At 40.1% G+C, this 15,477-nt stretch overlaps 1 protein-coding gene and 1 pseudogene across 1 annotated transcript in view; both read right to left on the bottom strand.

Annotated features, from left to right (window-relative positions):
* Positions 1–15,477, bottom strand: part of UBE3D (ubiquitin protein ligase E3D) — a 162,391-nt gene that overhangs the window by 24,921 nt on the left and 121,993 nt on the right. The gene's annotated exons all lie outside the window — the stretch shown is intronic.
* Positions 1–15,477, bottom strand: part of LOC115854800 (cytosol aminopeptidase-like) — a 29,111-nt pseudogene that overhangs the window by 7,095 nt on the left and 6,539 nt on the right.

A 15,477-nucleotide genomic window follows, 5' to 3' on the forward strand; every position in this document is an offset into this window, starting at 1 on the left:
GAAGACGTTTTTATATTTGAGGTTTGATGTTTCTCTTCTTCTGGTTTTACTCCCTGACTTCATGTGTTGATGAAGGTTGGCAGAGCCTGGGGTTGGAGGGGTACTTAGCAATCAGCTGGTTCACTCTCTCTCTCTCCCATTCTCCCCAAGTCCAACCATTTCTACTACTCCATATGGCCCCTCCCCTAGAATTAGAATTTTTAAAGCTATTCTCTCATTGAATAGCTGGGCAGACACCCAGCAATGTTCCGGGCATTGTGAATTATATCATACAAGTATAAGATGATGTTCCTGTTTTCAGGGAATTTATCATCTCACTGGAAACCTTGGAAGTACATTTAAGCAGCTGTCATACTAAGTGACAGCAGCCAGAGCAGGAAGCGATGAAAACGCAGAAGTTAATCTTATTGTCTTCTGTGGGATCCTTTACAGTACCTAATATCAGGTTTATAACGTGGCTTGTAGAACCAGAGTGGTACAGACAACAGAGCACTGGGCTGGGAGATAAGGGGCCGCGTCTCCGAGAGTAACAGAAGTCCATGTGTAGAATTAGAAACAGAGGGAATAGTCCCAGGGATAAACGTAACGACCGTTTATTCAGCATTTATTTTTTTCCAAGTACTTCTCATATACTCATTGACTTTATAATTACAATACCCATAAAGTAATACTATTAATATATAGATGAAGAGACAGAGGCTAAGGGGGGTCCTATAGTCAGCATGTGGAGGGGTTGAACTTTCACACCACACCTGTCTGATCTCTAAGTCCATGCTTAAAACTGCATCTCGACTCCTAAGTCCTATCATTTCCGAGATTCCGTGTCTTAAATACGCAGTATTTGATATCTTAGTTAATTATGAAATACAGCAAAGCTCATAAAGTATTCAGGTATTTCTGCAGAAATTTTACTGATATCTAAGCATGTAATGATGTTCTACATTAATATACCTTAAAGGCTTTTACTGTAGCATCCTTAAGATAACAACAAACCCTCCACAAATCCAAACTTTTTCTGCTGGTTATATGCAGGACTGAACTGCTATGGTTACAAGGTTTTTAAAAGTCACTTTACAAATGAGAAAATGATGGCATCAGGTATTCAGAAACACACCTGAGTTTATGTGATGAAAAAGTTCAAAAGAAGACCAAAGCATCTTTCAGAACAGATTCCTAGTTTAGCTTAGCTGAAGTTCCAGGGAAGCATAAGGTTGGGTGTAACGAGATATAAACCAGTGCACTGTCTTCTTTGCTGCTACGGATTCATTCGTGAAAGAATTATAAGATAGTTTTCACTCTCCTCGACTTCCCTCATGCATAGACAGAGCAGACAGACCCTAGTGAGCATGACTCTGGACCTTCCTTACTCCCCCTTGAGGCCCGCACTTCCAGAGGCCAGGGGAGTGGGCAGCCCCACAAGGAGAAAGTAGAATTCTTAAGATGCAAGTCAGGGGAGGGGGTGGGTCAAGTTCCAAAATGGTGGCGACTCCTGCTCTTCATATAGTTCTGGCTGTACAAGTGTCAGGATCTAGGAGGGCAGATGATTCGAAGGTCAAGGTCCTTAGTGGAGGTCCCAGAGGCAGCAGCACGGGTCTCAATGACTAGCCTGGCACAGAGGGAGTCAAAACCCCAGGGAAACCATTCTTCTGGATTTGGGCAGAGTGTCTTGCCAGGAATCTTTTCCCTTGATTTTCTTGGACTGATAAAGATTGGTTACTTGTAAGGGAATCAATCGACTGATTACTTTAGGAGAGAGAAAACTTGCCTGAGAAGAACAAGCAGACACTGTAGTTTCAACGTCTATCCCCCAAATGGCAAACAGGAAGCAACGTCTCACACACAAAAGTTCACTATAAACATTCACTATCTGAGAAAAGAGTACTTCAAACATCACCATATGAAATTACTAAGAAAAGTCTCATTTTCCAAGTCTGATTCCTAACATTAAGGCTCAACTGCTAAAAAAACAAGTATATAAATTTTTTAAAAAACATACTCACAGAGAGAACTACTATATATTAACACTATAACCAAATACCACACAGTTGGCTGGAGTCATGGGAGAGAAGTGTTTGGGGATGAATTATGGAACAAAGGGGATCCGCGTCTAGCAACTAATCTCTAAAGTCCTTCGCCAAAGTTTTCCCTTCTCATCCAGGCTGACAGATGCATTTTGGGATTTGATATCCAGAGAATCCTTAGGAGGAATTCTAAGAGTAATTTTTCCCAGAGGAGGCAAAGTAGTTAAGAAGGCAAGGTAAATTGCCTGCAGTACTCCTTTGATAAGCTTCTCTGTTTAGTATGGTAACAGCATGCTGATCTGCAACAACACAATGTAAGATATATTACACATTTTTCTGCCCTTAAAAGCAGCAATGCACCAAGCCTCAAAAGATTTCATCAGGCACAATTTAACCTTTGCCTGATGATCCAAAGTCAGTATTATGAATTACCTATTAGTTCTGTGGCCTCAGGCAAGTCACGGGAACCTCTAAGCATAGGTGTCCTCTTTACCGTGTGAATGACAGTACTTCTCTCATAGAATGGTGATGGTGGATTAAATGAGATCAGCCCTGTAAGGCACTGAGCACGGAGTCCTTTGCATTCTTAAAAGACTCAAAATGGTAGCTACTGCTACTTTTAACATATTTCCCTGCTTTGGGCTGTGATCTAGAAAATGAGGTTGACCTATGAGTGTAACGTCTCAAGAAGTTACTACATAGGATTTAAAACTTTAAAACATTTATTTGTCTTTTAGGAAAACAAAAGATCGAACTCCCATTTCTTCCAATACGGTAGACTTGATGTCGGAAGAAGCCCTCTCAATATAAAAGACTAAAAATGCTGAATAAATATTTTTTAAATCTTTAAAGCCCACAGCTAAATTGTCAGGAGAATAATTGAACCCTCCGGTGGGAAAAGAATCCTGCACCTCTTGGTAAGCCAGGGCGGAAGAAAGAGTTTCCCAGAGACCTCTGCCTCTCCTTGAAGGTCTCGACTAGAGTGTGAGCTTTAACCTGTAGAATTTGGGGGGGTCCTAGGACAAGCCTGGGGCCCTGAAAAATAGAAGGTTGGATCAGAGACGCCGGAGATTCCTGCCCCACCCCACAGTGAACAAATTGGGGGAAAATATCCACGTTCTAGAGGTAGACTGTGGGTGAGGTGTGGGACTCGAGGGACATTGTTCCAGCTAATGATTAAGAACTCTCCAGACAATAGGGGCTTCTTAGACAATGGGTGAATTTCCAGGATGTCCGGCCCCCTTCCGAGAAGGAGGGAGATAAACAAAATGTAAAAAAGGTATCTGTCAAAGACCAATCAGGAAGCTGGGGACAAGTTCCCTCTCTGGTCCAAGCCTAAGCCGGGACCAATCAGCAGGAAAACACAACCGAATCTATAATTTACATACGGGGAAGTGGGAACCTATAAAACTGACATATTCGCGCCCAAAAGGGGTTCCTTCTTCGACCTCCTGCGTGAGGACCAAGGAACCCCGGTGCACCGGCCTTCAATAAACCTCTTGCGTTTTGCATCGACTTCCGACTCTTGTTGTTTCCTGGGCGAGTCGAAACTCCTAGGAGACCGCGCAGGTCTAACAGAGGCTACTTGCCTGCCTCGGCCTTGACGCAGAGTCTGGCATGGGGGGTGGGAGAAAGGCACCCCCGAGAAACCCTGATCACAGGTCCACGCTAGAGCGTTAGAATTCACCCTGTTTGGGATTAGAATTCACCGTGTTTACGGGGCCTCCCAAATACTCCTCTCTGCAGGAACATACTTTCCACCCGGGCCTCAAAGAATCCCACAGATAAAGTTCCAAGGAGAGCGCGAGCTTGCCAGTACAGTTACCCGATACGTGAGCAGCTGAGCAGAAACAAGGTGCAGAGCCAGACCCACAAAGCTGTAGGGATTTTAATTATGGAAGAACATATAACAAGTACGTTTAAAGAAATACAAGAAGTACCGAAAGTATGCCTAGGGAACATGAGACTTTCAAAACTTCGGGAAGATCAGAAAAAGAAACCATTTCTGGAAATGCAAAATATAAAAATTGACATCAGAAATTTAATGGATAAGGCAAAACATGAGATGGGACATCGCTGAAGAAAGATTAGTGATTAAGACTAAATAATAGGGCTTCCCTGGTGGCGCAGTGGTTACGAATCCACCTGCCAATACGGGGACACAGGTTCGAGCCCTGGTCTGGGAAGATCCCACATGCCACGGGGCAACTAAGCCCGTGTGCCACAACTACTGAGCCTGTGCTCTAGAGCCCGTGAGCCACAACCACTGAGCCCACGTTCCTAGAGCCCGTGCTCCACAACAAGAGAAGCCACCTCAATGAGAAGTCCACGCACCCCAACGAAGAGTAGCCCCTGGTCGCCGCAACTCGAGAAAGCCCGCGCGCAGCAACGAAGACCAACGTAGCCAAAATTAATTTAAAAAAACAACTAAATAATAGTTGTAGCAGGCATAAAAGGTATATTCTGAACAACTTTCACCAAAAGTCTGAAAATGTAGATGAAACAGACAAATCTCGAGAATATAAATTACTGAAAGTGATTAAAGAAGAAATAGAAAGGCTGAATCATCCTAAACCTTTACTTCTGCTGAGTCAGCAGTTAAACATTTTTCTAACTTGGAAAATACCAGGTCCAGCTTTACAAATGAGTTTTACCAAACAGGTAATTTCAATCTTATTATAAAGTCTTCCAGAAACAGAAAAAGAAGAAACTCTCTCTTCAAGTCGTTTTATGGGCCTATCAAAACCTTGACACAAAAACCCCACAAAGACAGTATAAACGAAGAAAAGTACAAGCTTATCTCAACTCTGAATATTAATGCAGACCCTAAACAAAAGATGAGCAAACTACGGATCATGACCAAACTGAGAGTAACTCAAGAGTAAGTTTAACGTTTGAAAATTTCAGGTAATTCACCATATTAACAGACGAGATGCAGAAAAAAATTGTGTGCAGCCGAAGCCTGGAGTCAAACGTAAAAACAAAAATTAAGCTTTGTAATGTTATTTGTAGGCTAATTACACCGTCCCTGCATACCTGGTAATTCACAGTAGGTAAAGCAGTGAAAAGAGGCTAATTTCTTTCTTAAGTAGAAACATGCATATGCAAAAACAGCACATAAAGAAAAGCCAGACCCGGGGGGTGGGGCGGGGATGGGGGGTGTGGGGGTGTGGGGGAACATACTTAAAAGAAACTAACACACCACTGTAAGGCAGTTATATTCCAATAAAGACGTAAAAAAAAAAAAAAGTCCCCAAGACAGCCATCATTAAACACATTTCTCTCTTTATTCAAAACATTTACTGAGCCTCTAACTGTACACTGAGACACTGTACTTGACAAGATGTACAGTAATAAAAACAAAAAAAGGTACAGACATTTTCTTGCATAGCTTACCACTACTAATTGATAAAACAGTATATTTTGGTGGAAAAGTAAATTGATGTGAACTTTCTGGAGAGTGATTTGGCAAAACGTATCAAAACAACAAATATTAAAAATATTCATAACCCTTTGACTTCAGAAGTGATTGGAGATTCGGCCAAGGCTTATGGACAAGAATTGTTTCTATAGCATAATTAATTTTTTGTACAAAAAGCTGAATTCATTGTTTCTGAAAACTGCTGAGTAACTTTAGTTTGTTTATAGTCTCTAGTACCACAGATTCAAAACATATTTTGAACATGTATTTTGCCTCTCAATCCAACTATATGATCTAAAAAGTGATCAGGCAACTTGTAAACAATTTATTACCATTTATAGAATACGTTAAAAAAAATCCTTGCCCAGCAGGATACTAGCTTTATTTTTTTTAAATATTTATTTATTTATTTTTTTGCGGTACGCGGGCCTCTCACTGTTGTGGCCTCTCCAGTTGCAGAGCACGGGCTCCGGACGCTCAGGCTCAGCGGCCATGGCTCACGGGCCCAGCCGCTACGCGGCATCTTCCCGGACTGGGGCACGAACCCATGTCCCCTGCATCGGCAGGCGGACTCTCAACCACTGTGCCACCAGGGAAGTCCCCGAGCTTTATTTTTAAAATTGCTGAATCTTTGCATAAATTTTTAAAAAGACAAACATATTTCATTTTATTCTGTGTTTTAAAAAATGCCATCACTTGTTTCTTTTAAAAATTTTTCATCCATTTAAAAATGTTTTGAAGTTCAACTGTTCAATTTAAGGTAGAAATTTCGTAGTATTTAAATTAAACCTTACCCTTGTCTTGACTGAACCTAAGAACTCTGCTGGAGTCCTTGTTGGCCTCTTGGTCATGCTTTTCCTAAGACATGGAATCTCATCTTTACTGGTCATCACCTGCTATGTCTAAAGAAGCCCATGGAGAATGTGTCCCATTCAGGTATGCTGTGGCTGGACATGACCCTGCAGACCTATATTGCCCACTGTTATTAACAGCAATGAGCTGACAATCTGTAATCTGCCTTATACAACGTTCAAATAGAGACATCCCCCAGACATGGTCCTCCATTTCAATGCTGGCCTCAAGTAGTCTGGTATGCCACCAGTATGAACTGGTAAAAATTCTAGTGATACCTGTCCCTCCCCCCGACCCCCAAGCTATGTCTGTGGCACCTGTTAAGGTCGGTCGAAACATTGCTGATGAACTTTGGATTGAAGATGTACACATAACAGAGAATGCCAGCTAATACCCTTGGCTCAGCATTAATGTTATTGACTTGTATGGTCTCCCCATTCTTGGCTCTGATGACATCTCCTGGCTTGAAGGCTTAGGCTTGAGGTTACGTTCACCAAGAGGGCCAGATCTATTACATTAAGTGGCAAGCTGAGCTTGTGGCAGCCACAATGGCTGAACACACGGCAGCTCCTCCCATGTCAGCCCTCAGGAAGTTGATGTTTGCAGACACCTTGATAAGATTACCACCAGGGTCAAAGGACATCCCCTTCCCAAAAATACGAGCGGCACTTTACTTGCATTGAGGCTGCCTCTGTAGTGAATCTGCAAGAAGACCAGATGTTCATTACGTCATTTGGCCACACTTTAAAAAGATCCAATTTCTGGGTCTTCAGTTCAAGACTTAGGTGTGATCTAGACCTGAGCTTTTACTCTTAGAACTTTAAGATTCTTCTCCATTATTTCTGCAAATATGGTAGGTATCATCTCATAGGCTGGTGTCCCCATCAAATAGGAGGCCAAGTTCTGTCCAGAAGCAAATAGGACTCCTTTCTACCAGGCCTGCGATTCCCCACTTCCACGTAGCTAAGCAAAGACAAGAGTTTTGTCTTTCTGCTTCAGCTCCGCACATTCGTATAGACCAAGATATGCCTCTCGGGCTTCCCTGGTGGCGCAGTGGTTGAGAGTCCGCCTGCCAATGCAGGGGACACGGGTTCGTGCCCCGGTCTGGGAAGATCCCACATGCCGCGGAGCGACTGGGCCCGTGAGCCATGGCCGCGGAGCCTGCGCGTCCGGAGCCTGTGCTCCGCAACGGGGGAGGCCACAACAGTGAGAGGCCCGCGTACCGCAAAAAAAAAAAAAAAAGATATGCCTCTCCCACTGCTGGGCAACCCCATGGATACTCCTCCACAGATGAGATCTCTCTGTCATGAAGCTTCCTGTGCTCTGCTGGAGTAGCAACACTGGATTTTTTTACCTTCATTCTGGTTTTCCTGGTCATTTGTTCTATCTGCCTTTTTACCCAGGATAACAGGATGGTGGAGAAGTCAGGACGCAGGCCATAAAAGGTCTGTGCTTTGCCTGCCTTCGGAGGTGGTTCAGAATGACCAAATTTCTCTTGATATTTCAGAAATCAGTTTATCACGATTATCTCCTGTCCATGTAAACTGTGAAGCAACTTCTTTTCCTTTGGCACAGATTCCTCAAACAAGGCCCTTTGTTATGGCTGTGGTAGGGAGACCCTAGTCCCAAAGATGCTTTATGCCCATGCCCAGATAGGGACTCTGTTTATCATCTTAAAAACTGGAAACAGCCTCAGACTTCATACAGATAGTCATACAAATGAATATTATTTGTATGTCATTAAATATTATGTTTGCAAATCACATTAATGGCCAGGGAAACTGTTCCCCAAAATAAAACATTAAGGGAAAAAAGCAAAATCAACACTATTCATGATTGAATATCATACAGGCATCACAAATCATGTTTCAAAGTGATGGAAGACAACAGCATAATTGTTAAAAGTCACAGACTCTGGAGTGAGATCTGAGTGTGAATCCCGTCTCTATCACTATTACGAGTTTTGTGAACTTTTAAAATCTCTCTGTGATTCAGTTTGCTCATGTGACAAAGGTAGATAATGACAGTACTTATATTAGGGACTCTTGAAAAGATTCAGTGAGTTAATATGTATAAAGTGCTTACAAGAGTGATACCACATTGTAAATGCTCAATGAATATAAGCTATTCTTATTAAATGATATAAGAAACTATTAATGACATAAATGAAGAAAGCAGGATTTAACATTATGTACAGTATGATTCTAGTTTTGTAAAACTAACTGCCTTCTCTTTTCATCACCGAAACCACCCCCCCCGCAGTTCTCCCCTGCGTGTATGCAGAGAAAACTCCGGAAGGCAAGACACTTAAATGCTAACGCTGAAGGATATGATTCAGGAACTTTTTTTTCCTTTTTAGACTTTTTCATTTTAAAATTTCCAACAAGCACTATATAGTTCTTTTAAAATTAGAGAGAAATTTTTTTTTTTTTTTTTAAAGGACTCCCGTTTCTTCTTGTTGGGCCACGGTACTCTGCCTCAGTGCTAGTGTGCTCTTTTTTTTTTTTTCCCACAGAGATCCAATTTAGGGACATCACTTTCAGGTTAGTAGATAAGATAAGAGAAGGATGAGTAGAGGAAAACATATCAAAAATACCAGAATGATGTCTAAAGGAGAATATATCAGAAAGGAAAAATTGGCGTGTGCCCACGTCATGGAGGAGAAAAGTAATTTCCATATTTCCATGTAGAGAAATGCGTCAGCTAGTGATGACACTCATGATAAAAGTTAGCACAAGGCTGGGGATAAGGAAAATGAGTTTTTCCCCCATCTAGGTTGATTTGCTTAGGTTTTGTGTTCACAGCCTACCAAAGTCAAGATGTCCCATATATTACATAGGGACAAAAATTTGAATGATAAGGTTAAGTGACACAGATATGTCTGAAAACAAAGCCTACTTCTTTAGAAAATAAAATATATGATTTGAAGAAGGAATAATACACCGAAGTCACCTTTCTTTTAATTTGAATATATTTTTGTCTTTATAAATCAATCTACTGTAACAAAAATGTCCCTGGAGTGCTATCATATTTTCTGCCTGCCCAGCATCTTTTGGACATCCTTGAAATGTTTGAGGAATTTCTTTCCTTATTGGCCCTACTTCCCTAGGTCAGAAGCCAAAAAACTTGTTCCCCCAGACTCCTAAGAAGCTTAAAGGAGGAAATCCCAGCTTGCAATACCCAAGCGCTTTCTCAGAATTTTCAGTCCATTTCACTGTGACTTGTCAACCTGGATGTAGAAATGGAGTGGGATCCATGTAAAAAGTGAAAAAGAATGCAACGTTTGGTCAGATGCTAAACTGGATCCTGGGAGCCACACATACGAATGACTTTCTTTTTAAGCCAATTGCTATCAACCACAAAAAACCAAAACAAGTCTTCAAATCTGTCATGGACATCTAAAAACATTATTAATGATGTTACATGTATCATAAAAACCAGAGGAACAAGAAATAATCTGAATTTTTAATAATACAGTTCAACTACATCCTGATTTCTGTAATCAGCTCTATACTGCAAATTACCACTTCATCATAGTAAATTTGCAAATGTATGGGGAAGCTTAAAAAGATCTTTTAACACCTGTTTTAGGGACACCAACCACCTTATACAATCACCTCCGCACATGTAGAAAACAAGATTCATTGACCAAGTCCGCTTAAATTTTAAAAGATGAACGCATTCAGTGATAATTTTATTTTGCAGAGCAGAAAGAAGCACAGGGGAGCTTCTAAATGTTGGCTCTCATTATACTTCCAATTATTTCAATTATTTCAGATCATGCATAAAGCAATTTCCCCTCTGACAAAATACTGGATAAAGATATCCAAAGGAATCCAAATAGCAGCAGTCTTTGTACATATGGTAAATTATTTTCTTGGGGGGGAAAAGCTGTAAGTTAGGTGATGCAATATGAATTTGATTTTCTTGTGGAAACACTATTATAACAAAGGCTTGAGTCACTAAATCTATTCCAACTTTAAATATATGACTACAAACACTGTATTTAATCAACTCTTCTGTAATATTTCAAACATGATTCTAAAAAACCAATACGGCAACCAAAATAATAAGACCATGCCAAGTATGATTCCTGATTGAGTTCATGAGAAAAATCAGAGGTTAAAGACATAAATCTTTCTTTGGGTAAAGGTAAGGTATCCATTTAGCCCACAAGCCAATGAACGCTTTCTTAACAACTTTCTTACTTCTTAGGCATGGCTTTTCAATAGCCGTGTTTGTCCTGCATACCCTGGGCCCTAATTCTATCCAATGTAATAAACACTGACCTACTAGAATTGACTGTCGCATCATGAAACTAAGATTATTTGGGGGGGAAAGGGTCACTGCAATGCTTTTAGAGAAAATGTCATTTTTGCTAAGCGTCTTTTATAATTCAAGGACTAGATAAGGGCTTTCTATAAACAAAAAACAGAAGATTTCTGATTTTCTTAAGATTCCAGTTCCTCAACGCCACCATCTATACTTTGAACCTTAATGTTAAGTCATGGATGTCTTTAAGATGAATATAACCAACATTTACTTCTTCAGTATTTTCTATCCATCCTTCCAACCCTCAAAGTGTGCATTTATACCATCAACAAGCTTAAAAGCTTTGAAATAAATGATGCCCACACTCAAAAAACAATTAATTATTGTGTATATATCAAAACTTTCCACCTCAACCTGAAGTCTTATATGTTATCTTACATATTTTAGTAATAAAGTAAAATATAATCAGTGTGATGACTTCTTTTTTATTTTATTTTCTTTGGAAGTACAGTTAATTCACAATGTTGTGTTAGTTTCTGGTGCAAAGCAAAGTGATTCAGCTTTACATACATATATGTATATATATATATATATTTTCATATTCTTTTCCATTATAGTTTATTACATAATATTGAATATGGTTCCCTGTGCTATACAGTAGGACCCTGTTGTTTATCTATTTTATATATAGTAGGTTGTATCTGCTAATCCCAAACTCCTAATTTATCCCTCCCTCTCCCCTTTCCCCTTTGGTAACCATAAGTTTGTTTTCTATGTCTGTGAGTCTGTTTCTGTTCTGTAAATAAGTTCATTTGTATCATATTTTAGATTCCACATATAAGTGATATCATATGATATTTGTCCTTCTCTGACATACTTCACCTAGTATGATAATCGCTAGGTCCATTCATGTTGCTGCAAATGGCATTATTTCATTCTTTTTAATGGCTCAGTGATATTCCACTGTATATATGTATCACATATTCATTATCCATTCATCTGTCGATGGACATTTAGGTTGCTTCCATATCTTGTCTATTGTAAATAGTGCTGCTATGAACAGTGGGGTGCATGTATATTTTCGAATTATGGTTTTGTCCAGATATATGACCTGGAGTGGGGTTGCTGGATCATACGGTGGTTCTACTTTTAGTTTTTTAAGGAACCTCCATACTGTTCTCCATAGTGGCTGCACCAATTTACATTCCCACCAACAGTGTATGAGGGTTTGCTTTTCTCCACACCCTCTCCAGCATTTGTTATTTGTAGACTACTTAATGATGGCCATTCTGACCAGTATGAGGTGATACCTCATAGTAGTTTTGGTTTGCATTTCTCTAATAATTAGCGATGTTGAGCATCTTTTCATATGCTTATTGGCCGTCTGTATGTCTTCTTTGGAGAAATGTCTATTTAGATCTTCTGCCCATTTTTTGATTGGGTTGTTTGTTTTTTTGTTATTGAGTTGTATGAGCTGTTTGTGTATTTTGCAAACTAAGCCCTTGTCAGTATGTGAGGACTTCTTAAATTGTATCCCTGCTACCTCCTGGCCCAAACCCTCAGATGCAGTCTGGCTTCCCTCTAACACCTCTCTTCCCTACATGGTACCAGGATGTTCCCTTTCTTAGGGCTCAAAAGATAAGCCTTAGTCTAGCCTCCCACTTTGCATAGAATACCTTTTTTTCATTTTTTGGTATGCCACTCATTATTTTCAAACTTTTTTATCTTCAAATAATTTTAGACTCAGAGAAAAGTTGCAAAAAGAAGTACAGAGTGTTCCCATATGCCCCTAACCAGCTTCCCCTAATATTAACATCTTCCATAACCACAGGACAACTACCAAAACCAGGAAATTAATATGTGTACAATATTTACTAAGTAAACTACAGACCTTATTCAACTTCATCTGTTTTCATTTGTTGCATTTAGATCCCTAATCCATTCGCAGTTTATTCTTATGTGTGGTGTGAGATACGGATCAAATTTACCTTTTTCCAAATAGCAACCCCGTTGTTCACAACAGCGTTATTCATAATAGCCAAAAAAGAGAAGCAACCGAAGTAACCATAAACTGACGAATGGGTGAATTAACATGTGATATATCCACACAATGGAGTATTCCTCAGCAATAAAAAGGAAGGAAGCACCGATACATGCTACAACATGAATGAAGCTTCAAAACATTATGTGAAGTGAAAGAGGCCTGTCACAAAGACCATGATGCCATCATTAAAAAATCCTGCAATTTCAATATATATGTCCCTTTCAGGAGTTGTTTAAGAAGAGAATTTATGAATAGCCAGGTATAAGGGCCTTCCTCTTTTTTGTTTTTGTTAGAAAACTGTGACTTTTAGCATTCAAGGGTGTCCTTTTTCATACTTAATGCTCTGGGGCTTACATTCTATGTTGGCTGATATCAGGATCACTACCACTTCTTTTTCCTTCCATTTATAGAGTACACTTTTGTCCATCCTTCATTTTTAGAATATCTATTGTAGCTAGGTCTCTGATATAGAACCTATATTTGGGTTTTATATTGTGAACCAAATTGTAAGTCTTTTTCTTCTAATAGGTAAATTAAGCTTATTCACATTTATTGTTATACCTGATGTGTTTAGTCATAAATCTATCATAGTATTTTATAACCGTAAATTTAAAAAAATTTCCCTGTGTTTCTTTCCCCACAAGAAGGGTATACTGTCATTTAGGAAAGTTTCTTATTTTTGTTCTAGTGTCTACCTTTGTAATTATTCTTTTTTAAAATTTTATTTATTTAATTTATTTGTTTTTGGCTGCATTGGGTCTTTGTTGCTGTGCACAGGCTTTCTCTAGTTGCGGCGAGTGGGGGCTACTCTTTGTTACGGGGTGCAGGCTACTCATTGCGGTGGCTTCTTTTGTTGTGGAGCACGGGCTCCAGGCGCACAGGCTTCAGTAGCTGTCGCTTGCAGGCTCAGTAGTTGCAGCTTGCGGGCTCTAGAGCGCAGGCTCAGTAGTTGTGGCCCACGGGCTTAGTTGCTCCACAGCATGTGGGATCTTCCTGGACCAGGGCTCAAACCTGTGTCCCCTGCATTGGCAGGCGGATTCTTAACCACTGCATCACCAGGGAAGCCCTGTAATTATTCTTTTTAAACATCCTTTATTTAACTAGTCACCATGTGGATTATCAGGTTTTGCTTTTGGTAGGAGTATTCCTTATCACCCACTTACTGACTATACAACGAGTTTTTTCTGTTTTCATTTTTCCCTCTCCCTCTCCTCCCGCCTTTTAGTTACGTTATTTCTACTTTGCACAGTATGTAACATTTGTGCATTAGTCTTCTACCATCGTTCCTGTCATTGTTCTAGTCTAATACGTGCATCTTTATATTTTTAAAGGTCACGATCAGGGCCAGTCCTATGCTGAATTTTTCTCAGCCATTACCAGGGAATCCTCTAGAATAGGGGTCAACATACTTTTTCTATAAAAGACCAAATAGTAGAGACTTGAGGCTTTGTGGGCCATATGATCCCCAGTGTACTGCAGCCCTGCCAATATAGCACAAAAGCAGCCACAGATAATATGTAAACAAATGTCCATGGCTGTGTTCCAACAGAACTTTATTTACAAAAACAAGTGGCAGTCCATGGTTTGCTAACCTTTCTCTAGTACATTCTTCAAGAGGGGTTAAGTGCAGGATTAACTTTGTATGGTCAAAACTGTTTCAGCATTGCCTTAACATCTGAAGGACAGCTTGGTTGGAAATAAAATGCTTTACTCACACTTTACTGAGGTGTTTCTTTGGTTTTAGTTTTTAAATGCTGCTCCACTGTTCCTTTGATTTGTAGTGGTTTCGTTGTTGTTTTCTTTTCTTTTCTTTTTTTTTGGCTGCAACATGTAGGATCCTACTTCCCTGACCAGAGATCAAACCCACGCCCTCCGCATTGGGCTGAGTCTTAACCACTGGACCGCTGTGGAAGTCCCTGTAGTTTTTGGTGGTGGTGGTGGGTTTTTTCTTTTCGATGTGTAGATTTTTAAGTCTGCTGCTAGTCTAATTCTTTTGCCTTTATAAGTTATTTGACCTTTGGGTCAAGGCTTTAGAAAATCTTTCTAATATCTGTTTTAGTATGATGTGTACCAAAGTTGATCCCTCTAGGTTAACTTGCCCAGGTGCCCAGTGAACCCTTTCAATGTGTAGATTCGGGTCTTTTTCTACTTGTGGGAAGTTTCCACAGGTGTGTGGATTCAGGTTTTTCTATTTCTGGGAAAAAAATTTTAATTATAGTTTTATATATTAGCTCTTTACCATAATTTTTAAAATTATTTATTTATTTATTTTTGGCTGTGTTGGGTCTTTGTTTCTGTGCGAGGGCTTTCTCTAGTTGCGGCAAGCAGAGGCCACTCTTCACTGCAGTATACGGGCCTCTCACTATCGTGGCCTCTCTTGTTGCGGAGCACAGGCTCCAGATGCGCAGGCTCAGTAGTTGTGGCTCACGGGCCTAGTTGCTCCGCGGCATGTGGGATCTTCCCAGACCAGGGCTCGAACCCGTGTCCCCTGCATTGGCAGGCAGATTCTCAACCACTGCACCACCAGAGAAGCCCCCATAAAATTTTTTAATGACTCTGTCTGCCTCTTTCATTCCCAACACTTTCTCTTGGATCTGAAGGATGGCAGAATATACCACCCCAAAATATACCATTTTGGCATAAAGATTATTTTGAGGCAAAGGCACTTGAAAAACAGCAAATGCAAGAAAAAACACTCTGACTTTCTTTCTTTTTCTTAAAAGCAGGAGATGAAATTCCCACTTGGAAGATGTCTTCACTGAACCAGAAGAAAAGTAACATTTTTATCATCAAGGAATGTTCTTATCATCGAGACTGAAAGAATTCTATACCGTCAGACCTTGTTAAAATAATTATCTTCCTTTAGC

This window comes from Globicephala melas, chromosome 14, assembly GCF_963455315.2.
Source record: "Globicephala melas chromosome 14, mGloMel1.2, whole genome shotgun sequence".
In the NCBI taxonomy this organism is placed as follows: domain Eukaryota; kingdom Metazoa; phylum Chordata; class Mammalia; order Artiodactyla; family Delphinidae; genus Globicephala; species Globicephala melas.